The following is a 26,813-nucleotide window of genomic DNA, read 5'->3' as shown; positions in this document are numbered from 1 at the left end:
GGGAGGGAAGGGAAGGAAGGAAGGAAGGAAGGAAGGAAGGAAGGAAGGAAGGAAGGAAGGAAGGAAGGAAGGAAGGAAGGAAGGAAGGAAGGAAGGAAGGAAGGAAGGAAGGAAGGAAGGAAGGAAGGGAGGGAGGGAGGGAGGGAGGGAAGGGAGGGAGGGAGGAAGGAAGGAAGGAAGGAAGGAAGGAAGGAAGGAAGGAAGGAAGGAAGGAAGGAAGGAAGGAAGGAAGGAAGGAAGGAAGGAAGGAAGGAAGGAAGGAAGGAAGGAAGGAAGGAAGGAAGGGAAAGAGAAAGAGAGAGAAAGGAAAGAAGAGAGAAAGAGAAAGAGAGGAAGGAAGGAGGGAAGGAAGCAAGGAGGGAAGGAAGAGAGAGAGAAGGAGAGAGAGAAAGAAAGGAAGCAAGAGACAGAGAGAAAGGAAGAAAGGAAGGAAGTAAGAGGAAGGAAGGAAGGAAGGAAGGAAGGAAGGAAGGAAGGAAGGAAGGAAGGAAGGAAGGAAGGAAGGAAGGAAGGAAGGGAAAAAGAAAAGGAAGAGAGAAAGAGAGAGAAAGGAAGGAAGGAAGAGAAAGAGAGAGAGAGAAAGGAAGGAAGAGAGAAAAGAAGGAAGAGAGGAGGAGAGAGAAAAGAAGGAAGAGAGGAGGAGAGAGAAAGGAAGGAAGGAAGGAAGATAGAAAGAGAGAGAGAAAGGAAGGGAGAGAGAAAAGAAGGAAGAGAGGAGGAGAGAGAAAGAAAGGAAGGAAGAGAGAGAAGGAGAGAGAGGAAGGAAGAGAGGAAGAGAGAAAGAGAAAGCAAAGGAGAAAGAAAGAAAGAAAGAAAGAAAGAAAGAAAGAAAGAAAGAAAGAAAGAAAGAAAGAAAGAAAGAAAGAAAGAAAGAAAGAAAGAAAGAAAGAAAGAAAGAAAGAAAGAAAGAAAGAAAGAAAGAAAGAAAGAAAGAAAGAAAGAAAGAAAGAAAGAAAGAAAGAGAAAGGAAGGAAGGAAGGAAGGAAGGAAGGAAGGAAGGAAGGAAGGAAGGAAGGAAGGAAGGAAGGAAGGAAGGAAGGAAGGAAGGAAGGAAGGAAGGAAGGAAGGAAGGAAGGAAGGAAGGAAGGAAGGGAAAAAAGAAAAGGAAGAGAGAAAGAGAGAGAAAGGAAGGAAGGAAGAGAAAGAGAGAGAGAGAAAGGAAGGAAGAGAGAAAAGAAGGAAGAGAGGAGGAGAGAGAAAAGAAGGAAGAGAGGAGGAGAGAGAAAGGAAGGAAGGAAGGAAGATAGAAAGAGAGTGAGAAAGGAAGGGAGAGAGAAAAGAAGGAAGAGAGGAGGAGAGAGAAAGAAAGGAAGGAAGAGAGAGAAGGAGAGAGAGGAAGGAAGAGAGGAAGAGAGAAAGAGAAAGCAAAGGAGAAAGAAAGAAAGAAAGAAAGAAAGAAAGAAAGAAAGAAAGAAAGAAAGAAAGAAAGAAAGAAAGAAAGAAAGAAAGAAAGAAAGAAAGAAAGAAAGAAAGAAAGAAAGAAAGAAAGAAAGAAAGAAAGGAAGGAAGGAAGGAAGGAAGGAAGGAAGGAAGGAAGGAAGGAAGGAAGGAAGGAAGGAAGGAAGGAAGGAAGGAAGGAAGGAAGGAAGGAAGGAAGGAAGGAAGGAAGGAAGGAAGGAAGGAAGGAAGGAAGGAAGGAAGGAAGGAAGGAAGGAAGGAAGGAAGGAAGGAAGGAAGGAAGGAAGGAAGGAAGGAAGGGAAAGAGAAAGAGAGAGAAAGGAAAGAAGAGAGAAAGAGAAAGAGAGGAAGGAAGGAGGGAAGGAAGCAAGGAGGGAAGGAAGAGAGAGAGAAGGAGAGAGAGAAAGAAAGGAAGCAAGAGACAGAGAGAAAGGAAGAAAGGAAGGAAGTAAGAGGAAGGAAGGAAGGAAGGAAGGAAGGAAGGAAGGAAGGAAGGAAGGAAGGAAGGAAGGAAGGAAGGAAGGAAGGGAAAGAGCAAGAAAGAGACAGAGAAAGAAAGGGAAAGAGTGAGAAAGGAAGAAAGAGAGAGAGGGAGAAAGAAAGAAGAGAAAGGAAGGAGAGAAAGAAAGGAAGGAAGGAAGAGTGAAAGAAAGAGGAAGGAAGGGGGAAAGGAAGAAAGAGAAAGAAAGCAAAAAAGAAAGGAAGGAAGGACAAGAAAACAACAACCAAAGCCGTGTACAAACATAATCAAAGGAGGAGGGTTGTTGGTTGCATTGAATTGAATTCAGCTCACAACTTCCACTCAGAACCAGAAAAACCTAATGTAATGATTTCCCCAGCAGTTCAGTTCTGTATCCATGGGCACACATACTAGAAGGTACTGTAGCAAAAGGAGAAACTGCTGTCTTTGGTGTACTAAGTGTGCAGGTCTCATCTGCTTTTCTCATTAGTTTTACTTTGCACACTCAGCAGTAAATTAGGTCTTCCTTGTCCTGTCTTCAACGTTCTTTCTACAGGCACTTTCTCCATCTATAGCTCTTTGGCTTTGAGGGGTCACATTTTGCAGTGAGACATTTACCACAGTGAGTATAAACAAGGACAATTCAGAGTACTCAGTTTTATGGATCTTAACTGTAGGGTTATCAGAGTTTTGTGTAAAGCTGCATGCACTTCCACCTCACCTGCTGCTCATTTTTCTAGCCCTGAATGAACTTTTTGGAAACAGTATGCTGAGGAAAACAACATTCTCTTTTGCAAAAAAGGATCAGGACACATGCCTCAGATGTGTCAGGAGCCACATAATTGCTGTGCACATTCTGCATCATCATCACAAGAAAATCTCTAAGGGATAAGCCAATGCCTTAGGAGTGGTGTTCAGCCTGTGTGATCCCATAGATGTGTTAGGGACGAATGGGACTGTCCTTCTGTATAGGCAGTGGTGTGATGGTGTGGGCAGGCTCAGTGTTCAGTGCAATGCTGTCATCTCTGTGTCCTGAGATCTGCTTTTTAACTCTATTACCAGATTTAGGTAGGAAACGACCATCTGAAAAGCTGATTGAAAAATCTTTGATTGATTGATTGATTGATTGATTGCAGTGTAGTGTGAGGACCTACACTGTCTGTGTTATGTGTTGTGTTATGTGTTGTGTGTTGTGTTATCTTCCATGTTGTGTTACCTTTTGTGTTGTGGTGTGTGTGGTGTGGTGTGTTATATGTGTTGTGATTTGTGTTGTGTTGTTATGTGTTGTGATATCTTGTGTGTTGTGTCATGCGTTGTGCTATCTTGTGTGTTGTGTTATGTGTGTTGTGTGGTGTGTAGTGTTATGTGTGGTGTGTTATGTGTTGTGTGTTACGTTATTGTATATATCTTATAGTTAGAAGGTAGACTGGAATCTGTGATTAAGTGAGAGGCAGTTCACATGAGCAGATATGACCAAGCAAGAATTGGTGTCTGTATGACTTTCCTTGTGTCCTGTGTGCTTACTCTGACCAAAGGGAATCCCCTATGCACTTGGCTGTGTTTCACCATACTGTTTACAGTGCATTCTGCTCAATCTGCAATGCTGCAAGAGGCCAGCTGTCCACAGAGCCTGCACTGAGGAAGGGTAGTTTGGGTCAGACGTCCATGGAGGAGGACCCCTGGCTCTAGAGGACCTTTTTGTGCACATGCTGTTATGGAGGTAACAATGCAAGTCGCAGGTTTCAAAAATGAAAAGTAAGCATTTGAGTAACCTTGCCAAAATCAGGTGAGAAATCTGTTCTAACTTTAATCAGCCTGGGAGATAGAAGTGTTCAAATAATGGTTTGCTTACTCAGATTTGTAGTTACACTTCATAAAACCTTTAACTTGGAGACAAAAGTGTAATTACCTTTCTCACCAGTTTAGCATTTACAAGGTCAAAGGTTAGGGGAAATAAGGTATTTTCAGGAAAGAAAGCTCTCTCTGTTTCCAAAGATCTTCTTCCAGTCCTGGACTGAGACTTGCATGTGATGCTATGGCCCTGATAGAGGGAGCTGTCTGAAACACCTCTTTCCACCCTGAGGGTGAAGGTGCAGTAGACTTCTGAAGTTCAAGTATTCAGTTCTCTGTGGGAGTGATTTCACTGGCACCTAGATGGTACTGCGTGTCCTCAGATGTCAAGTGTTTGACTTGAAATGGCTGGAGATGGTGCAGATTGGGTAGGGAGGTCCATTCATGGAATGCATGTTTTGGCTTCTGACCCCAGACAGAGGCACACAGGTCGTGAGTTGCTTCTGACCCCCGCAGAAACAGTAAGTGGGTGTGAAAAGTTGTCTGTGCCTGTGAGTCATGGGCAGTTTCTAGCAATAACCCCAAGCAGCGCAGCAGAGCAGAAGCAGCCCCAAAGCTGCACGCTGGCCCTTGGTATGTGCCTCCAGTTCTTTGATAAGCTAGCTAGGTAACTTATGCTGTGACTCTCAGAGTGCCACTATCTACTGAGCAGCTTCCTCCTGTGAACTCAATTTCTGCGGCTCTGTCTTCTGGGCCTCCTTCCTTTCTTGTCATCTTTCCACCTTAAATTTTGTTCCTCAGTCAATCCCTCTTGCACCTGTGACTTTTTTGTTCATTTGACTTTTTGTTACTCTGTTCACCTGCCTGCTCTATATAGAACCATAGAATTAACCAGGTTGGAAGAGACCTCCAAGATCACCCAGTCCAACCTAGCACCCAGCCCTGTCCAATCAGCTAGGTCATGGCACTAAGTGTCCCAGCCAGGCTTTGCTTGAACAACTCCAGGGACGGTGACTCCACCACCTCCCTGGGCAGCCCATTCCAATGCCAATCACTCTCTCTGGCAGAACTTCCTCCTAACACCCAGCCTAGACCACCTATATGATACTTACCCCTGCTCTACATTTAGTTTCTCTAGAATGCAGAGGGAATGTTTTAAGACCAGCAGAGAGGCAGGTTTTCACTGCTCTTTAAGGCACTGGAGAAATGTTTTAACATCTCTCCTAAATATCTTTATAACATTTTGAAATTTGGTTTGTAATTTAAGTTCTCCAGAAATATGCATCCCACTGAAATTCCACTTCCCTAAACAACTGGTGCATTGTGTGCCCTGTTTTTTTATGGGCAGTCCTGTTTTGCTTGCTAGCCTATAACATGGGAGCTGATTTGAAATATCTTCTGCTAATTCTTGCTACCTGGGTTCAACTGTCAGGGTCAACATTGAATAGACATTTATCCACACTTGTGTGGATAATCAGTATTAAACATCATGTCTGTGGTAGAGAGGATCTGCAGAGGGACTTGGATAGGTTGGATCAGTGGGCCAAGATTAATGGGATGGGTTTCAACATAGCCAAATGCCAGGTCCTGCACTTGGGTCACAACAACCCCAAGCAACGCTACAGGTTTGAGGCAGTGTGGCTGGAGAGCTGCTGGCAGAAAGGGATCTGGGGGTTGTAATAGACAGGAGCTGAATATGAGCCAGCAGTGTGCCCAGGCAGCTGAATGTGTGCCAGCAGTGTGCCCAGGGGCCTGAATGTGTGCCAGCAGTGTGCCCAGGTGGCCAAGAAGGCCAGTGGCAGCCTGGCTTGTGTTTAAAATGCTGTGTCCAGCAGGAGCAGGGAGGTGATCGTCCCCTTGGACTCAGCTTTGGTGAGGCCACACCTTGAGTGTTGTATTAGTTTTGGGCACCACAAGAGTGATGTGGAGTTGCTGGAGCAGGTCCAGAGGAGGGCAAGGAAGCTGGGAAAAGGCCTGGAGAATATATCTTATGAGGAGTGACTGAGGGAGCTTGGCATGGTCAGTGTGAAACAGAGGAGGCTCAGGGCAGACCTCATTGCCGTCTTTAACTACCTGAAGGGACATTGTGGAGAGGCTGCTGCTGAGCTCTGCTCACAGGAAACTGGAGACATAACAAGGGAGAATGGCTTCAAGGTGAGGCTGGGGAGAATTAGATAGGACAGTAGGAAAAAGTTTTTCACAGAGAGGGTGGTCAAGGACTGGAATGAGCTGCCCAGGAAGGTGGTGGAGTCACCCACCCTGGATGTGTTTAAGGGTGGTTTGGATGTGGTGCTTGGGGCTATAGTTTAAGGTGAATCTCGTAGAGCAGGGTTCTAGGTTGGACTTGGTGATCCTGAGGAGGTTTGCTAACCTGAATGTTTCTGTGTGATTCTGTAATTCAAGCTGTAAGAAGTCATTCAGTGAGCTGTTGGTCAGACTCCATGCAGAAAAAGCCATCTGCTGCAGTGGGAGTGCTTGCCTAGAAATGCAAATAGTACCTTCCTTTGTCCATAGCTGCCTGTCACACCATAGGCACCTCACTCACTGTGTTATGGTTCTCAGAAAGAGGTGGTGGACTCATTCCTGCACTGGCAGCTGTCTGTTGGTGAAGATGTCCGTTTAGAATTCCAACAGAGAACTCAAGGGTTGCTCAGCAGAAGTGGTCATTGTCATAGTCAGGGATTATGGTCTGGATCTATCTGTACAGTCCATACAGATATTCTTCTTTCTGAGAGGAAGAGGTGAGAAGATCTCATCTCACAAATCAGGGCTGAAATTCTTAGACAACTGGCAGAAGATGCCAAAATATCTAGTTGTGATGGTTTGGGTGTTCCCTGCCCCCCCACACTTTAGAAATCACCCAGACTAGACTCAGCTGGCTCTGGAAATATGAATGAAGCTATTTATTTACAGCTGGCACAATATACAAGCAGCTATTTACAGTATATACAGTTACAGACAGAAATAGACAAGGTAAAAGGTAATACAGAAACACAAACTCCCCTCCCAGAAACCTGAGTCCCCAGGAGGGGCTCTTAAAAACCCCTGCACCTTCCCCCTGCCCCTCTCAACCTTACCCCAGTCCCAAGGAAGATTGGAGGTTCGGCCAGAGGTTTAGGAAACAAAGTGGGTTAGCCACTTAGGGTGAGGTTAGAGAGATGCAGCTCAGCCAGCAGCCCCAGCGAGAGTGATGCTGAGTGTGTGTTATCTAATGTTGTTATTTCTTGTTCCTATACATCTCAGCAAGCCTGTGAGTGAAGTAGACATCACCTCTGTTTTCTTTCCACAGCCTGTAATCTCGCTCTTCTCACCAAAACGTTCTAGCCTGCTTCAAACTAGCACACTAGTCAAGGCGATGTAGCAATCAGTAGGAGACAGATAAGATTTATATGACGTTAGAAACTCTTTGAAATGAAAGACAGTGGTACTGAAAGAGACTTGCAAGGGCAGGGTCAGGCTGGACATTAGGAAGAAGTTCTACGCAGAAAGAGTGATTGGCGTTGGAATGGGCTGCCTGGGGACGTGGTGGAGTCCCCATCCCTGAAGGTGTTTAAGAGGAGGCTGGATGAGGCACTTAGTGCCATAGTTTAGTTAATTAGAAGGGTTAGGTGATAGGTTGAACTTGATGATCCTAGAGGTCTTTTCCAACCTGGTTGATGCTGTGATTCTGTGAAAGAGCTTTTCAGCATTTCCCTCCTCCAGTGGGAAATGCCAAGAGACTGATACTACCTTCCACTCTCCATTATTGAAGCAGAACCCTGTGTAGCTGCAAGGCTCCACTTTCCTGGCATCACTGGGACCCTGGCATTGGCTTCACGTCGTTGGGTCTTCCCTCCCAACCACAAGCATTCAGAGGTGGTAACCTGCAGGAGCAGATAGTTAGTGGCACAGGCAAGTGTCCTCATTCTGAGCTGCTTCAGTGTTTTATTTCCTTAAAAGGAGCTCAACCATTTGAGAGCATGGACACGAACACTGCTGAGAGGCCAGCAGGCCAACCACAGCAGCTTGCCATTACATAAATCTGCTGCAATGCACAGAGCTGGGTGGAGGCAGATGAAAGTGTGGAAAGGTTGCAGGAGAGGAGAAGGGAGAAAAGCCAAAAGGGGAAGTGCTCCACCCCAACTTGCAAAATCAGTCCTGCTGCTTGAGACAGGTGCAGCTCACTGCTGCGCTTCTGTGGGGCAGGGAAACAGGCTGAGGAGAAAGCCTGTCAGAGCTAAACATCTTTGCATGCTTCCCCTGAAAGAGCTCAGTGGCTGTGGAGGCAGGGTGCTGCATACGAGTAATAGAATGCACGTGTGGCGTGTGGGCATGTGGAGATGTAATCATTAAGAGAACTGAAGTAACCTGAAGGGCTTTGTAATGTCTTTTACTTGCTCAGGTCTGCAATGGACATCTCTGCTGCTCAACGAGCTGATCAGCCCTTGTAAATAATTGCTGATAACTGCTTTCTAACCTGATGTGCCCATCCTGGCTCTGTCAGCAGAGAGAACATTTCTTTCAAGACAGTTTGCAAGCTTTAAGAGCTATCTTTAGCCCTCCACAGTGAAACAGGGATTGAAAGTCCAACTGAGCAGGGGTCTGAAGGAATTGAAAAACTTGTAAGTAAAATATTTCAGGAACTTTTCAAAATAGGGAAGTTGGGATTCTCCCCTCTTGTTTGGTCCAGAGTCCCTTTTCTAGCACCAAGGTGCCAGTCCTCTGAGACCCTGTCAGTATGACTTACATGTTTTTAAGGGGAGCACAGGCGATGCTTTCTGCCAGGATGGTTTTAATAGTGTTTGCAACTACTTGGGGAATTTGGACAGAGAACAGAGGGTGGATTTAGTGGGAGAGGGTATGTGACACATTTTGTGACTGTCCTTACCTATGGTTTATGAGATATACAGCATCTATCAGCCTTTTTGCATGTGTGTAGTGTGAGCCAGTGTCCTAGAGTGAGGTGCTCTGCTCAATGTTATACCTTTGCCTGGAGAAGAGGAGGCTCAGGGCAGACCTCATTGCTCTCTACAACTACCTGAAGGGAGGCTGTAGCCAGGTGGGGTTGGGCTCTTCTGCCAGGCAACCAGCAACAGAACAAGGGAATGGTCTCAAGTTGTGCCAGGAGAGGTCTAGGCTGGCTGTTAGGAGGAAGTTGTTGGCAGAGAGAGTGATTAGCATTGGAATGGGCTGCCCAGGGAGGTGGTGGAGTCACTGTCCCTGGAGGTGTTGAAGTCGAGCCTGGCTGGGGCACTTAGTGCCATGGTCTGGTTGGTTGGCCAGGGCTGGGTGCTAGGTTGGGCTGGATGAGCTTGCAGGTCTCTTCCAACCTGCTTGACTCTGTGATTCTGTGAAAATGTACACAGATTTTCTCAAGGGCAGTGGAAAACATCCCTCTTGCTGGGGATAAATTCAGAAATGCTGCAAGTAAGAGAGGTTGATCATTTCTGAAGCAAAGCTGTGAGTAGTGTCTCAAAGGGAGGGTGAGCCAACCTGGAAGAAGAGCTGCCGCAGTTGCAGCATAGGCTCAGTCTCTGCAAAGCCAGGGCAGAGCTACTGTGTAAGCAGGCATGTAAAAATGTGTCCTCTGCTGCAGCTGAGGCATGTGGTGAAATCAAATCCTTGAGAACAGAACAGAGTCTAAAAGAGAGTTTTACCTTGCCAGTGATTTCTGTTGGATTTTGTGAGGGCTGTTTGGTGTGAGTATGGTTTCAGTTGCCACTTTCTGGAAACATGATGTTGTGGTGGGTGGTGAAGCTATGAGGTCTCCCCCCCATTTCTAACAAGCTGGGCAGCTTGTGGAGCAGTGACCAGCTTCACGAGCACCTGCTGGGTGCTGCTGTGTTTCGGGAGGGAACACAGGGAAAGCCTGAGAGTTTGGCAAGTTTTGTTCCTTCAGCGTTGAGAAAGCAGCAAGTGTCGCTAGATCTGGAGAGATGCAGCCTGGTTAGCTGTGTGGCTTTTAGGTACGGATACTAAGCCTGCTGATCTAATCTGCAGTTAGAGGAAGTTGTCTTTATCTGAGCAGAAGAGATGTGCCTCGGAGATAAGCCCTGTTCTAGCTCGGGAGTTAAAATTATCTAGCAGGATCTCAGCTGTGGCTGCAGCACAGCTCAGAAATGCAGGGCTCTGGCTGGAGAGGGAGCATATTTTAAGCCAGAGAGGACCTCTTTAACTGCAGCTTGACAAACCTCAGGTTATTTTAAGGGAATGACTTGTATCAGAAGGCTGGATAAACCTCTCAACACCAGCCATCCCTCTTTCTGTGTTACTGTTCACTTACTCTTTATTGTATGCTTGCTTCTTACCTTGAACAAAACCTTCCTCAAGTGCTCTGCTGGAGCATGTCCTGAGCGCAGAGCTCAGCTGTTAGCCTAAAGCGCAGTAGAGGGACCACCTGCCTTCAGAGAGGTGCCACTTCAGAGCAAGCTGCTGGTTTGCTTTTGTTAGCCTCTCCTCACATTCTGTAGTTTCAGCTCCTGCTGTGGTGCCTCCCTAAGGGGAAGACAGTTTCTGGCTGCCAAGGACCTGCAGTGATGCTCTCCCCTCAGGTGTGAGCTCCCCAGACTCTGTCCTGCTGTGAATTGTGCAAACACAGTGTCACTGTGGCTGCACTTTAGAGCTTTGCAGGGAAGGATTTACAGCGTGGCCTCTTCCCAGCATAGAGTAACCCCTTTATGGTAGAGTAGGGTGATGAAGGAAGCTCCAGAGGCAGAAGCTAAGACCACTGAGTGCAGCAGGTCAGAGATTCGCCCCCAGACCTTTCCCAGCGCCCTCTGTGTGAGGTTTCTCGACGCCTCAGATGATGCTCTTCTCAAAGAAGCTTTGCCCCACGCAGGCTGCCAGCGTGCCCTAGCAGCCACGGTAGGCTGGCCCTAGGCATGCCATTTGAAGTGTGGCCACGAGGAGATGTTCACTCCTCAAGGTGCATCAGCCAAGGGCCCGGGGTTCTCACCTCCAGAGACACCTTGTGGAAGGCTCTGTCCTGCCTCGTCTGGCTGCCTGCCCGAGCCAGCGAGTCAACAGAGGAGCAGCTCAGAAGCAGGTTAGACCTGCAGCTCGCACTTGGATGTAGTTTCTGCTGCTCCCTCTCTTCTCAGTAAGTGACTTGTAGAACCATAAAACGGTTTAGGTGGGGAGGGACCTCAGAGTTCATCCAGTTCCACCCTAGGCAGGGACACCTCCCACCAGGACAGGTCGCTCAAGGCCTCATCCAGCCTGGCCCTGCACACCTTCAGGAAGGGAGCAGCCACAGCCTCCCTGGGCAGCCTGTCCCAGTGTCTCACCACTCTCACTAGATGTCCTTCCTAACATCCAGTCTAAATCTCCCCTCTGCCAGTTTAAACCCATTCCTCCTTCTCCTGTCATTACCAGACCTTGTCAGTAGTCCCTCACCAGCCATCCTGTGGCCCCCTTCAGATACTGCAAGGCCACTCAAAGGTCTCCTGGAAGCCTTCTCTTCTCCAGGCTGCACAGCCCAAACTCTCTGAACCTGTCCTCAGAGCAGAGCTGCTGCAGCCCCCTGAGCATCTGGGTGGCCTCCAACAGTTCCATGTCCTTCTTGTGCTGAGGGCTCCAGAGCTGCACACAGGACTGCAGGTGGGGTCTGAGGAGGGCAGAGCCAAGGGGCAGAATCCCCTCCCTTGCCCTGTGCCCACATTGCTCTTGCTGCAGCCCAGCACAGGGTTGTGTCTGGGCTGCACTCACACTGCAGGCTCCTGTGGAGCTTTTCATCAGCCCAGAGCTCCAGGTTCTGTTCCTCAGGGCTGCTCTCAGCTATTCCCCACCCAGCCTGGAGCTGTGCTTGGGATTGCACCCAGCCAGGCCGCCCCACGCTTGGCCTTGTTGAATGTCATGAGGTTGGCCTGGGCACAGCTCTGCAGCCTGTCCAGGTCCCTCTGGATGGATCCCTGTATTCTAGCAAGTCAACTGTGCCACACAGCTTGGTGCCATCTGCACACTTGCTGAGGCTGCAGTGGATTCCTCTGTCCATTTTGCTGACTTCTATGTTGTAGAGGTGCACGTGCAGGGAACATAGTTCTTAGTAAAGTAACTCCTGTAGTGTGTGCTTCTCTTTCATCTTTACACACTTTGCAGTTAGGAATGGTGCCTGCTCTTTGTATCCACTGCACTTTAGGGACGTTTTGCAGAAGCATGTGGGTGTCTAAGATCTAGGTATGAGAAGAGAACCCCAAGAAGATATCTAAGCTGTCATTCTGCCATCAGCTATAGTAATGCCATAAGTACCAAATGGGATTTTTGGAAGCGAGCAACTCCTATTCCTTTGATATAAATAAGATCTCAGCCCTAACATGCCAGAATCTGTATCTAAAAATGGGATTAAAAAAAACCATTGAAGGTCTGCAGAAAATGAGCGTATGCAAAGTAAACAGAATTACTTTCCACTTCCAACCAAAGCAGAGCTGATCCAAAACAGAAGAGATCTATGCTTTGCTCTTTGGTTTCTACCTTCTATTTCCCCTCTTGTTCCTCACCCAAAGATAGTCCCAAAGTGTTCTCGTTTATTAAGTGTAATAAATGTAACAGAAGTGGTGATAGGTGACAGAGTGAATGGACTTCCACTCTTGCAAGTCACATATCAGAGTTTAAAGTGTGGGGGAGGGGGCACGAGAGCCAAGAGTGAAGAGTAAGGACAATTTTTACAGAAGCCATTTTCTAATCCTGGAAATATTTCTTCTGAGGAAGTGGCTCTGAGCAGTGTTTTCTGTAACTCCTAGATCATTTTCACAGAATCAATCAGGGTTGGAAGGGACCACAAGGAGCAGCCAGTTCCAACCCCCCTGCCATGCCCAGGGACACCCTACCCTAGAGCAGGCTGCACACAGCCTCAGCCAGCCTGGACTTAAACACCTCCAGCCATAGGGCCTCAAACACCTCCCTGGGCAACCCATTCCAGCCTCTCACCACTCTCATGCTCAACAACTTCCTCCTCACGTCCACTCTGAACCTTCCCACCTCCAGCTTTGCTCCTGCCTGTCTCCCTGACCCCTCCTTAGGAAAACAAACGAAAGCCAAACGGCAGCAATGTAGAGGTTTGAAAGACATTGCTAATCCCTTCGTACAACAGCAAGTATCTGCCCTGCTGATTAAGTAACATAGCAGCAATGTTCCCTGCGATGGAAAGGTAGGTTTGAGCTAAAGCTGGTGACACTTTCAACTTGTGTTGCAATTAATAGAAGAGGAAATACTCATTTTCCATATTTCATCATTTAAAAGCATCCTGTGTTTGTAAGAAGCAGCCAACATCCCCAAGATGGATTTGAACTTCCCAAAAGTTTGGTGGTTTTACACAAAAAAAAACCCAACCCAAAAAGCGAAGAGCTTCGCATTCTGATTTTTGTCGTGGCAGCTGAGGGGTTTTTTGGAGGGAGATCCTTCACAGCTCTGCACACCTCAGCACTCTCTGTCCTGAGTTATTAAGCCTCTCATTTTTCCCCTGCTGCGAATACGTGTTGCAATGTTCGGAAGTGGTGGCAGTGGTTGGTGTTGAGCAGGATGGTTTCATTAGCGCCGCAGCGGTGACTGCCAGCTGGGGAGCGCTGCTGGTTCTCCACACCTGAGCTGTGCTTTGAAGATGCCCTCCTGAGTCAGTCCAGAATCTGTTTTCAGCACCACATGTATTTAGAATTCTGTGTCAAAAATGTGCTTGCCTTGCTGTGGGGTGGACAGAGACCCACTACTTGCTTTTGTGCCCAGGTTTGCAAAGGGAAAGTAGCACATCTGTGGCCTAGGGAAGTGTAAAACCGTCCCGGATCCATTCCTACCCCTATTTCCAGCTGGCTGTATTCACAATCCAGACTGTGAGTGTCTCTGTCTTTCCTAAGCTGACCACCTCTCCTGGTTGCCCCAGGCCGAAGCCACGAGTGAAGAGGTGAGAACATCCCTTCCACACTGACATGGCACATTCCTTTCTGAGTTGGGGTTTGTCCTTTCTTCCTCTGAGAATCCAAATAATTTTGGAACTGACACCTCCTATCACTGGACATTGGAGGGGAGGTGGGGAAGCCCTGATGGCCAGCACAGAATCATAGAATCAGCCAGTTTGGAAGAGGCCTCCAAGCTCATCCAGTCCAACCTAGCGCCCAATCCTAACCAACCAACCAGGCCATGGCACTAAGTGCCTCATCCAGGCTTTGCTTGAACACCTCCAGGGACAGTGACTCCACCACCTCCCTGGGCAGCCCATTCCAGTGCCAATCACTCTCTCTGCCAACAACTTCCTCCTAACATCCAGCCTAGACCTCCCCTGGCACAACTTGAGACTATGTCACCTCATTGTGTTGCTGGTTGCCTGAGAGAAGAGCCCAACCTCCCTGGGCTACAACTTCCCTTCAGGTAGCTGCAGACAGCAGTGAGCTCTGCCCTGAGCCTCCTCTTCTGCAGGCTGCACACCCCCAGCTCCCTCAGCCTCTTCTCATTGGACTAACTGGAACTCATAGACCCACTGGACTTTTTCCTCCTGCAGAGATGGACCTGCAACAGTTTGTCTAGAAGTCAAATGGGAACTAGGCTTTTCTGGGGAGGGGTTAAGCTTCCTGTCCCTTTGTCCACATAATGACAAGTGTAAATAAAAATGAGACAGTGTAATTGTGCCAGAAAAAGACTTTGCTGGCTTTGGGGCCCAACACGTGTAAAAGATGAGGAAGGAATGACGACAGTGAGGCATTACCTCTGCTATAGCAACACATTTGTTTAACCTTACCACCACGTTGCTAGTAGAACCTAGTGAAACTGGTATCCTACCAGGAGCTTACTCTGGTGTCAATTTGTTGGGGTTTGGGGCTTTTTTCTCCCTGTGAAACAGACTAGAGACATCTGATATTGTTTACTCTGTAACTAGTCTCAAATTGTGCTGGTGGAGGTCTAGGCTGGATGTTAGGAGGAAGTTGTTGGCAGAGAGAGTGATTGGCATTGGAATGGGCTGCCCAGGGAGGTGGTGGAGTTGCTGTGCCTGGAGGTGTTCAAGCAAAGCCTGGATGAGGCACTCAGTGCCACGGTCTGGCCAGGGCTAGGTGGTAGGTTGGACTGGATGAGCTTGGAGGTCTCTTCCAACTTGGTTGATTCTATGATTCTTCTGCTCTCTTGTCCCAGAAAGTGACATTCAGGGGATCTCTCTGTACATTCTGGGGAGTTACAGCTGAGTGCAAAATACAACCCCCCGCAAAGGCCAGTCTGGTGGAGCACAACACAGTCCCCAGCCTTCCTGTGCAAGGACTGGTGTTTGCTGTGCAGGGGTGGTTTTTTTTTCACTCCTTTTTTTTTGTTTTTCTCAGTGAGACAGAGCAGAAATCAGTTGCATACTTCCTGAGAACAGAGCGATCCACACATTCTGGGCTGCGGGTTGTGTTTTTATGGTCAGGCGTAGCACAGGAGTTCATCAGGTGGCGTGGAAGGCTCTAGCAAAGAGCACACTTGCATCATCACAAGGTTGACTGGGGAGCTCTGCCACGGCATGCCATGGTCTTGCACTGCTAACAGCCACTGCTTGTTGATTCGTTCAAAAGAGACAACAGCAGCAAATAAAACTTTTCTGCATACAGTTTTGAAACACTTTACCCTGGCAGTGTAAGCCTGAGGCCCGCACCGGCGTCGCGGGGACTCCGTGGTGCTTTTGAGGTAGATGAATTTGAAGGTGTGGGTGAGATGGATTTCATTTGTGCCAGCAGCAAGGACAGCTTTCAGCACTGTTGTGGTGCATGTGGCTGTATTGATGTCTAACAGTTTCCAAGACCAAAGGTCTGCCATCAGTGCACGGAGATCACCAGGACTGGAGTGCCTTACCTACTCAGAAATAGCCAGCATGAGTTTGCTCTTTGTGTTGGACAAGGCAGCAGCAACTTCCCATGAGATTCTGTCCTCCACATGAGTAGAGTCCCACGTTTTTGTCCCTGGTTGCCAACCAGTTTGTGAGGTAAAGATTAATTTTCTGAAGTCTGAGTCTGCAGCCTCTGACAAACTTGCCAGACTGTGTCCTGGTTCCACCTGCATAACCCAGCACGACAATCTGTGTGTCTGGCTGCTTGTGTTCCTAGGTGGATTTCACTTTCTTTCTTGACCTCATGCTATATGCCACCTTGCAGCACAGCCATGGCACAGATATCAAAACTTATCTTCATTAGCAAGAAACAGCACCATCCGTAGAGCTCCTTTGCATTTTAATGGGGAGGATTATTCACACTTCTCCTTTGCCTCACTCTTACTCCAGTCACACTGTCTGGGTGTTAGCATGGAATTTAGGTTACTATGGATCCTGGATTAGGTAGTACTTATGGATGCTTTCTGGCTTGGTACCAATGTGGTGGTTGGTAGTTGGCAAAGAAGATTTCCTAATGTGTAATAGCACACATCTGAGTGTTCCTGTGCCCAAAATCATGCAATCAGTCAGGTCTGGAAGGGACCACAAGGATCAGCCAGTTCTAACTCCCCTGCCATGGGCAGGGACACCCTACCCTAGAGCAGGCTGCACACAGCCTCAGCCAGCCTGGCCTCAAACACCTCCAGCCATGGGGCCTCAACCACCTCCCTGGGCAACCCATTCCAGCCTCTCACCACTCTCATGCTCAACAACTTCCTCCTTACCTCCAGCCTGACTCTCCCCACCTCCAGCTTTGCTCCATTCCCCCCAGTCCTGTCACTCCCTGAGAGCTTAAGAAGTCCTTCCCCAGCTTTTTTTGTAGGCCCCCTTCAGATCCTGGAAGGCCACAGGAAGGTCACCTGGGAGCCTCCTCTTCTCCAGACTGCACAGCCCCAACTCTTTCAGTCTGTGCTCACAGCAGAGCAGATGCAGCCCTCTGAACATCCTCATGACCCTTTTCTGGACACTCCATCATCTCCACATCCACCTTGTAATGTGGTAAAATGTTTGGTAAAAATGCAACTCAAAGTCTACTCCATTACAGTATTTGAAGAGTACTTTAAACATAAACTGGGAAGAGGCTTAAAAGGGCGATGAAAGGAGCCCTCCAAGTAAAAGACACTTGCCTAGGACACACTGCCTAGGAGAAGAGAGGAAGTTTGGAAGAGATTTTCCCTTCTAGACACTTTCCTATATTCTGTAAATGCTGAGAAGTCAGGAAATTAACAGATCTTGAGCTCCTGTGGGAAGCCAAGTTTTGATCACTCTCTGAGTGCCTGGTACCATTTTTCACAGCACAGGTCTTGCTCTCATTGTGTATAGATGTGTCTTTTCTGTCCATGTTAACCCTTACTGCTTATGTAGGGCTGAGAAGTAGCTCAAATTAAGCCTCAGGTGCTGCTACTGACATTTCTGCCCAGTTGTTTTTGTTGTTTGTGTCTATGGGTTTCTGCTGGGTCTCAGGGTTCCCAGGAAAGGACAGAGCTTTGCTGCTCTACACACTGCGCCAACACCAACAGCGTGCCCCAAAGAGATTGCAGTTTAACTAAGGCCATATATGCATAACTGATTAATTAAGCCTTGCAAGCTCTAACCAAGGTGTATGTGAGGTAGGACACAATGGGGTCTAATCAACTGCGACCATGAATGGTGTTCTGGAGAGCAGAGAGCAGATTTGTTTCTCTAATAGTCACAGGGAAAAACTGTCGTGTGTGAACAAAGAGCAGTCAGCTTGGTTTGGGTCCAAGTGCTCAGCTTTGGTTTACACAGTAGCTTTTAAATAATTTTTATAGGCAAGATATTTAAAACAGGTAGTCAAAAGTGAAGGAGTTGGTGATGGTGTGTGAGGGAGTTGACAGGCAGTTATTAGGTCATTTTGGAAATCAGGAAGAATTCTCTGACTTCTGATTAGTACAGAGGAGCAATTCAATGTACTGGTTGGACTTCAGTTAAAAAAACCTGGCTAATGCCCAGCTCTGTGCCTGACTTGTACAGGCAAGAGTCCCAGTGCAGTGCAATGGGTGGAACTAGAGTCTGGTGCCAGTGCAGTGAGCGAGGTTGGTCCTGGGAAGGTGGGCAGCTGAGGGTAACGTTGGCATTTAAGTGCAGATTTCCGGGGGTCAAATACATACCCCATCCAGGCTTTTCTTTTTGCTGAGTTACTTCTGAAGATAATTTTCATTACAAAAAACCTACTCTAGCAATTTGGTGGAGTGAGATTTCACACTTCATAACCAAACATGTACGAGAAGCTTAGCTGAGGTGACAGAGCTTTCAGTGTTTAGTCATTTCCAACAAGTGTGCAGTCTGAGCCCCTCTCATATTTCCTTTCTCAGACCACTTTTAACTCCTGCCCTGCAGGCTGCAGTGTGGCAGGAATTTAAAGACTGCTTTGGGTATCTTCAACAGCTTATACTTGAGTTGTTTTTTTTGTTTCTTGAAGCAGTTGCCTCTGGGGTTTCTACCTCTCTCTTGGAACAGAGTGGTAGCATTGGCAAAGGCCAGATGAAGAAGAGCATAGTTCCTTTTGTGCTTCTGCATCACTGGTCTGAGGAAGAAAAAGCCTACTCTTTGACAATCCCAGATAAGAGAGAGCTGCCTGAGGCCCCCAGGCACTTAAGATTCACTAGTTTATGGGTGTGATGGAGGCTGCCAGGCTGGGTGATGATTCTACCTTTGTGTGATGTTGTAGGACAAATCACAGGCTCTGGGTAACATTATTAAAAGTGTCAACATTGTCATAAGTGATTTAGTGATGCAACCACTTCAGCTGACACTGCTGCCTTTGCCATCATACCTTGTCAGGGTCCCTTTGCCAGGGGAGGTCTAGGCTGGATGTTGGGAGAAAGTTCTTGCCAGAGAAGGTGATTGGCATTGGAACAGGCTGCCCAGGGAGGTGGTGGAGTCCCCATCCCTGGAGGTGTTGAAGAAAAGCCTGGATGAGGCACTTAGAGCCGTGGTCTGGTTGATTGGACAGAGCTGGGTGACAGGTTTGCCTGGATGAGCCTGGAGGTCTCTGCCAACCTGGTTGATTCTATGAGTTTCTATGAGTTAGTCATCTTCTGTGGGACACATGCTGAAAGGGTGACCACTGCATGGCCAGATTTTAGCCTCCTGTGTCAGGACACTAGAGGAGCCTGTACCCAGATGTAGAGATCGCTCTAGGCAGCAACAGAGCTTTTCAGTTTCTCCATTGAAACAAACAAACAGCAACAACAAAAAGTCTTATCCCCATTACAAAAGAATTTTCAGATAGGGAAGTAAGGGCACATGATGGATTAAGTGCCTTTCCCATGGCCACACAGGAAGTCTGTGGCTGAGCTAGGAATTAAACCTAGATTTCCTCAGTTTGCATCCACTGCCCTGTCCTCTCTGAGGCCACTGAATGTTGTTTGTTGCCAAAATGCCTATAGGCTGCAGGAGGTGGCTTCTGTTCTGAGAAAGGGAATTGTTAAAAGATAATTTTATATTTGGTGAGAATACTTAGTTCTGAACCAAGTATTGCCCATTTCTGTTGCTGTTTGGTATTCTCTTTCTTCCACATTTGCATCAGCATAAAAATCCCCTTATGGTATTGCTCCTTAACAAGGCAATCTACTCATGCCTTTCCTCATGGCCAGGACTGCAGTAGCAGCCAGTGCATAGCTGCTTCCAGCTCTACTGGTTGATGAGAGGATTGAGTCCATTGTCAGTAAGTTTGCAGATGACACCAAGCTAGGAGCAGATGTGGATGTGTTAGAGAGTAGGAGAGTCCTGCAGAGGGACCTGGCCAGGCTGGATGGGTGGGCAGAGGCCAATGGGATGAGACTGAACAAGGCCAAGTGCAGGATTCTACACTTTGGCCACAACAACCCCAAGCAGCGCTACAGGCTGGGGACAGAGTGGCTGAGAACAGCCAGGCAGAGAGGGAGCTGAGGGTGCTGGGAGAGAGTAGCTGAAGATGAGGCAGCAGTGTGCCCATGTGGGCAGCAGAGCCAATGGCATCCTGGCCTGGCTCAGGAGCAGTGTGGCCAGCAGTGTTCAGCACTACTCAGGCCACACCTTGAGTGCTGTGTCCAGTTCTGGGCTCCTCCATTGCAGAGAGATGTTGAGGTGCTGGAAGGTGCCCAAAGAAGGGCATCAAGGCTGGGGAGGGGCCTGGAGCACAGCCCTGTGAGGGGAGGCTGAGGGAGGTGGGGTTGTTTAACCTGGTGAAGAGGAGGCTCAGGGCAGAGCTCATTGCTCTCTACAACTACCTGCAGGGAGGCTGTAGCCAGGTGGGGTTGGGCTCTGCTGCCAGGCAAGCAGCAACAGAACAAGGGGACACAGCCTCAAGCTGTGCTAGGGCAGGTCTAGGCTGGATGTTAGGAGGAAGTTGTTGTCAGAGAGAGTGATTGGCATTGGAATGGGATGCCCAGGGAGGTGGTGGAGTCACAATCCCTGGAGGTGTTCAAGAGGGGCCTGGATGAGGCACTTAGTGCCATGGTCTGTTTGATTGGCTAGGGCTGTGTGCTAGGTTGGCCTGGATGATCTTGGAGGTCTCTTCCAACCTGGCTGATTCTATGATGCTATTATGATGTCTTGATAGGAGAATGATCATATTTCTTCCTCGTTGAAGAATCAAACAGAAATGTGTGTCTGTTTGCTCTGGAGCACATCTGTAGATAAGTTTCCTCTTACAGCACTCGTTTGACTTGATACAGCATTGTTTCTTGAACAGCTGCATGGATGATTTTTGTCTTTGGAAATGCTGAACTAAATCAAGAGGGACTCCACTGAAGTTAAAAACAGACCAGAAGTACACAAGCTAGAAGAAGGCAGGTCATACCCCTCAAACCCAAAATTTGCAGCCTTTCTCTGTAAGAGCTACGACATGATGAGCTCCGTAAATCTTACACAACCATAGACCCTCTCTCTCACATGTGCCTAGGTGGGCATTACACAGCTTGGTCACCCTACCATGCCTAGAAAAATGATGCAGTCTATAAACTGTTGTGCTGTGAACTAGAGGTATTGGTGTTTGTGAACTAGAGGTGTTGGTGTTGTATCTGTACGGAACTGTAGGAGTAGTCTGAGCTGCAGGATGAGATGTGCTCTGCTCACTGCTCCCTGGGACAGGACAAGCAGCAATGGGTGCAAGCTGCAGCACAGGAGGTTCCAGCTCAGCACAAGGGGGAACTTCTTTACTGTAAGGGTCCCAGAGCACTGGCACAGGCTGCCCAGAGAGGTTGTGGAGTCTCCTTCTGTGGAGCCTTTCAAGGCCTGTCTGGATGTGTTCCTGTGTGACCTGAGCTTGATTGTATGGTCCTGCTCTGGCAGGGAGGTTGGTCTCGATGATCTCTTTGAGTCCCTTGGTCCTGCTCTGGCAGGGGAGTTGGACTCAATGGTCTCTTTGCATCCCTTCCAATCCCTGACCTCCTGTGAGCCTGTGAAATGCAGGTCACCAACAGTCCAGGACAGCAAAGGACTGTTGTAGTTTGCAAAAGTAATATGTTAACTGCTTACCTAGTTCAGGTAAAGTCATCTGTCCTCTGTCCCACATGCTCAAAAATACATTAATTATAGCAAAAGAAACAAAGATTGATAAAGTGACCAGCAGATATTTCCAAATTCACAGGTAAATGGTAGGACAAATATCTGAGCCCGATGATAGTCTGTGCAAAAGTGTTTCAAAGAAAGTGCAGCCTCACTAATATCCACTACTTATCACCTCCTAACAGCCTCCTTTGTAGGGGCAGAGCTGCCAATGGTTTTCAAAAGGCCTTTCCAACAGGGTAGCTTTCATGCTATGATGAACAAATAATCATGCCACAGTATACCTTTGTGTAACACTCCTGTCTTCACTTACATGCAGGATTTCACCACTGTCTTCCTGAGAAACTACAACATTCAGTTAGCCACCGGATAAGATAAAGACTGGAGCTTGACAGAAGGGATGCATAGCTGCCAGTGTTGTACTCTCTGCTGAGCCCTTTATCAGAAAAACTCTTACTGAAGAGGCTCTGAGAGATGGGAGATCATCAACAGCTGGTTCCAGCTCCCTTCTCAAAGAGGGCCATGTTCTGCTTTGTATCTCTTTTGCCTGCAAATGGAGAAGAGAAAACTCTTCATGCGCGTTTGAAATGCTTTCTGCTCTGGCCGAGTTTCATTCTGAACAAGCCGCGCAGAACGGTACGAGAGCTCAGCGGAAGGACTCCGGAGCTGCCCGCTCTAGCCCCTGGCAGCCAGGCAGGGTTGCCCACTTAGGCAATCCTTCTGGTGCTTTAGCCAATTTCCTTCTGTACTCTTCCACCACCCTGACCTCCTGTGGCTGCCTTCAGCGAATGAAGGGATTGCCTAATCGAGTCTCCCGGCCGTGAGGCTAGGCGTTTGGCTTCGTGTTTGGTTTCCCTCTCTTCTCGCTCAGAGTAGCTTGAGGAGTCCCTTCCTCCTGTTTGCTATGAGGATAAGGAGGGGGTGGTTATTGGCTCAGTCCAGCCCTGCACGGGAGCAGCAGTTTGCTGTCTTAAAGGAGGTGGGAAGGGCAATGCAGTAGAAGGGAGTGAAAGTCAGAAGGAATAATCTGGAAGACTGCTGGAGAGATGGAAAAAGCTAAGCTTTTGTATTTTTTAGTTTGTTCAAAAAAACCCAACTTGCTAAGCCACCAAGTATAATTCCTGGTCTGTGCTTCCCTTTGTGTCACTTCTCCATAATTCTTAGCATTTCAGTTGGGCTGCTGCTTCCTCTTTTCCTGCTTTCCTATATTTCATTACTTCTCCTTCTTCCTCTTCGAGTTCTTTTACAACAGATTGAGGAGGATGTGGAAACCCAGTTACAATATGACACACAAACTGCAGTGTCACAACTGCAGCTCTTCAGTTTGACCTCTCAGAGCGTGCAGAAGCAGGCCAGGGTGGAGAGACAGGAGTTGGGGGCTAAGGGAAATAAAGGACAGAGTTATAAATAGGGAAGAGGAAGGACAGAAAGTCATGAGGTTTCCAACTTCAGAACTTGGAATAATGGCTTCCCACACAGTTTCAGATAATTCCAACATGAATGCACCTTAAATGCAAAGGAGGGGTAGCAATCTGTGCCAGTCTGACTCCCACAACATTGCTGCCACACAGAAGATACAGCCCTGATGTATTTCTGACCTTGTCTGTAGAGACGAAAAAGCTGAGCGGATCTCTGGGCGCGTCCTGTGCACAGCTCATAGTATTGCCCTTTCAACACCAACAGAAGACAACAGCAATAAAACCTCAAAGGGAAAATTGTTGTTATTGGTGTCCATGTCTGTGTGAAGTAAGCTTTTGGAAAATGCTGTGGCTCAAAATGAGGAGTTGTTGTTTTCCTGAGATGTCAGGCAGCTGGGAAAACACACTTCCAAAGCTCGCTCCAACTACTTTCTAGGGCACCCATTAATTATTACTTTGCACTCTCACTTTCCTTTTACCCTTTCTTTTTCCTGTTCCTTCCCTTTTCCTTCTATGTTCCTTTTCCTTCTGCTTTTCCACATTTTTTTCTTTTTTGTCTAGAATCTCCTAGAAGCCTTTCAGTGTTACTGATTTCAAGTTACGTCAAAGCAACTGGTGTAGGATTTGCCCTAAACTTCTAGACCATGAGAGATGCTAAGGAGATAAACAGCTGTGGGTTGGGAGGAAATGGGTAATATGTCCAGACTGCTCTGTGTGTTTGTGGAAGAAGCTAGAGGAACAGTCGATAGAGGTTTCCTGTTAAGCCAGCCAAGGGGGAAGCTATGATGTTTCTCAGCAATGGCTGTGTTTGGACTCAAGTTCAACATTATTCTCTGTGGGTTTGCTGTGTCTCTATCTGCCATGAGAAGCTCAGATTGACTTAAAAGTGTGATTACCACTCAGTAGAAGTCAAGGAAACTAAAGCTCCCAAGTCATTTAGATACTTCCACATTACTCTCGACTGCCACACAGTTGCTTGCAGTCAGTGGGATGCTGTAGTGGAGTGAGGGCTTGGCAGTACCCCTCTGCTGCAGACTGGGAAGTAATGCCAAGTGCAGGGTTCTACACTTAGGCCACAACAACCCCAAGCAGCACTACAGGCTGGGGACAGAGTGGCTGAGAGCAGGCAGGCAGAGAGGGAGCTAGGGGTGCTGGTAGAGAGTAGCTGAAGATGAGGCAGCAGTGTGCCCAGGTGGGCAGGAGAGCCAATGGCATCCTAGGCTGTCTCAGGAGCAGTGTGGGCAGCAGGACAAGGGAGGTTCTTCTGCCCCTGTGCTCAGCACTGCTCAGGCCACACCTTGAGTGCTGTGTCCAGTTCTGGGCTCCTCAATTCAAAGGAGGTGTTGAGGTGCTGGAAGGTGCCCAAAGAAGGGCAGCAAGGCTGGGGGGGGGCCTGGAGCACAGCCCTGTGAGGAGAGGATGAGGGAGCTGGGGGTGTGCAGCCTGCAGAAGAGGAGGCTCAGGGCAGACCTCATTGCTGTCTGCAACTACCTGAAGGGAGGCTGTAGCCAGGTGGGGTTGGGCTCTGCTGCCAGGCAACCAGCAACAGAACAAGGGGACACAGCCTCAAGCTGTGCCAGGGGAGGTCTAGGCTGGCTGTCAGGAGGAAGTTGTTGTCAGAGAGAGTGATTGGCACTGGAATGGGCTGCCCAGGGAGGTGGTGGAGTCGTCATCCCTGGAGGTGTTGAAGCCAAGCCTGGCTGGGGCACTTAGTGCCATGGTCTGGTTGATTGGCCAGGGCTGGGTGCTAGGTTGAAGTGGATGATCTTGGAGGTCTCTTCCAACCTGGTTGATTCTATGACTGGCTCTAAGCTCTGAAATCAGAATACACCAATATGCCTACTTCTGTTAACTACTTCTGCAATGATCAATTTACAGATTATAGCAAATAGAGTTTGTGAGGAGTTAATAAACTCTTGTTAATACATGTTTGCTAAACAGAGGTTGATACTCATTTTTGGAGGTGACTATGTGCCCAGAATTCAGGGATGGAGCTTGAGACAGTGGTCTGATTCATCAGTGATTGATACTGTAGTTCTGTTAGTGTCTGAGGTTGGAGAGCCCCGAAACATTGGCTGCTTTTGTAAAAATCTTTCATTGAAGAGCAAGGATTAAAGTAATTGCCAGACACATTGAAAGGAATGGAAGAATTTAGAGGCATTCAAGCAGTATTTGAATGCTAGTTAAACTTATTAGATTATGATATTCTGTAACTCAGTCAGAAATTAAGACCTCCTGTTCATAATAGTCAATTTGGGGCTAACTGTGACCATTTAATGGTGGTGCTGTTGGAGAATGTCTAATCCAACAACTACTATTTTGAAGGCCTTTTTCCTTGAAGCTCTGCCAGCAGCACATTGGCTTGGATACTGCTGATCTATCCATATGACTGAGATAGTGATTCTTGGTGTGGTGATCGTGACTCCGAAGATTGTGATCTTAACTGTGTTTCCAGTGAGTTTCAAATGTCAGATTATTCATTCAAGAGAGTGGTAAAATAATGTTAAGCACCATTTTATGTTCACCATCCCTAACCGTGCTGAAGGTTTGCTCAGAGGTTGAGGAATCTGCACCTGAGTGGATTGCCTTTCTTCTCTAGAGGCACGATGATACCTGCATCAGAAACCCAACTAAAGCTGAGCTTGGAGTTCCCTTCTGCAGCACAGCTCCCTTCTGACTTTGGAGGCACCCTTCAGGACAGCAACAGGGACTGCTCAATTCAGTAATTTCAGTTCTCAGTTGAGGGTGTGTTTGCAGAGCAGAGCTAGGAAGTTCAACTAGGATGCTGTTCCTGATGTGCAATCCTTTACATGTGGAAGGTTCTTTAGCTTGTATTTCTGTCCTCACCTTTTACCAAGGTAAAAAATGTCTCCTTCATTTTGAACCCATTGTTGCAGAAAGCTAGTGAAATCTAGGTTCCACTTTTCTTGAGTTCCACTTTTCCCTGAACATCAGAGATTACTTTTCATAGCATTGATATGGCTAAGGTTAGATTCTGTTCAGGAAAGGATAGGGGGGCTGTTTTTTTTCTAGGGTAAAAGCAAGGAAAGAGCAGGCATGAGAAATCACCAAGGAGGAGAAGAAAGACAAGACTCCTTTAGAAGTGTAAAGTGAAGTGAGTTTGCAGAGTTCCAGAGTGATCCCAGTCTCCAAGTGTTTGAGAGTCTGTGGGCACCGTTTGGGGTTTGGGGCAGTTTCAGCACAGAGGACTGACAGCCTGGAGGGCATCCTCCTCAGGAGCAGTCTGCTATGGCCGCGTTCAGAGAATTTCTTTGAGGGTTATGCAGAACAATTTATGCCTCTCCCCTAGGAGATGTAGATTGGGATTTCCTTTGACTGGACTGTTGAGCACTGTCATCAGGTAAACAGCAGTTCACACTGAAAAACATTGTGCCAATATTTCTTCAACCCCAAAGAAAAAAAACACTTTGATAGCCTCAGAAAGATACTTGTAGAAAAATAGCTGAGCACTCAGCATTGCCAGATCTAAAGCAAGTTCCTTTCTTTGCACAGTGCCCAGGTAGATCATCTGCTTTGTCGCTTATATAGAGAAATTTGATATGCTTTAGTCTAAAATAAACTACCAGTGTATCTGAATTTGATGCCAAAGAGGTTTTTTTTTTTCTCCAGGTGAGAGTGACACAGAGGACTCTGCTGTGCCATTTGTCTTCTGAGTAGACAAGATAATACATTTGTCATAAGTACTCTCTCTTGTGTGCCGAAATGGCTGTTCCTCTCCATTTATCCTCTGACCTCAAAAGAGGAGACAGACAGAGTACAGCCTTGGCACAGCACCCATAGGCACCTCCCCAAACTTAACGCAGCTGCTGCATCTAATTTTAGCTGTACTGACCCTTTGACAGCTGGGGAGCTGTGAACACTTGCACAAAATAGTGCTCAAGACATCACCATGGCAGGTTAAATGTTCACCTGGGCAGACTTGTGAGGACCTGGTCCTGAGCCAGGATAGCGCTATGCTGCTCCAGAGATGAAACCAAAGATGTGTAATCAGCTCACTGAGCTGAAGCATGGAAAGGGGAAGGTTTGCAAGGGCTAAATTTGCATTCAGGGTAAAGCAAATTTAGGTACTCTGAAGCAATATGCAAAATAGCTCATCTCCTTGCCTGTCCCTGAGCTTCCCCATGCAACACGAGCTGTACAGTGAGCCTGGGAGCTGTGTTCTCCCCTTCCTACCACAGACCAAGGATGCTTCATTGCTCTCAAGTGCTGGGTAACACCTGCTGTCTTCAGCTGGTAGAGGCCCGATGCCCTGTAGTAAGATTTCAGAAGCTTTTCTCTTGGTTAGATAGGCTTATAGTTCCTGCTCTAACTGCACTTCACATCATTGGTATGTAGGAACTGATGACTTCAAGTGTGG

At 47.6% G+C, this 26,813-nt stretch overlaps 1 protein-coding gene across 11 annotated transcripts in view; it reads left to right on the top strand.

Annotated features, from left to right (window-relative positions):
* The window catches only part of IKZF1 (IKAROS family zinc finger 1), a 94,021-nt gene that overhangs the window by 31,034 nt on the left and 36,174 nt on the right, over window positions 1-26,813 (top strand). For 3 of the 11 annotated variants that reach the window (XM_064160758.1, XM_064160757.1, XM_064160756.1), the window contains exon 1: window positions 8,054-8,250. The exons of the other annotated variants lie outside the window; for them this stretch is intronic. The gene's annotated coding sequence lies outside the window, so the exon portion shown is untranslated. Of the gene's footprint in view, window positions 1-8,053; window positions 8,251-26,813 lie in introns of those variants that run through there. 11 annotated transcript variants of the gene reach the window in all.

Source organism: Pogoniulus pusillus, chromosome 21 (assembly GCF_015220805.1).
Source record: "Pogoniulus pusillus isolate bPogPus1 chromosome 21, bPogPus1.pri, whole genome shotgun sequence".
NCBI lineage: Eukaryota > Metazoa > Chordata > Aves > Piciformes > Lybiidae > Pogoniulus > Pogoniulus pusillus.
The sequence above is the reverse complement of the archived record's forward strand: the minus strand, read 5'-3'. Positions and strand labels throughout refer to the sequence as shown.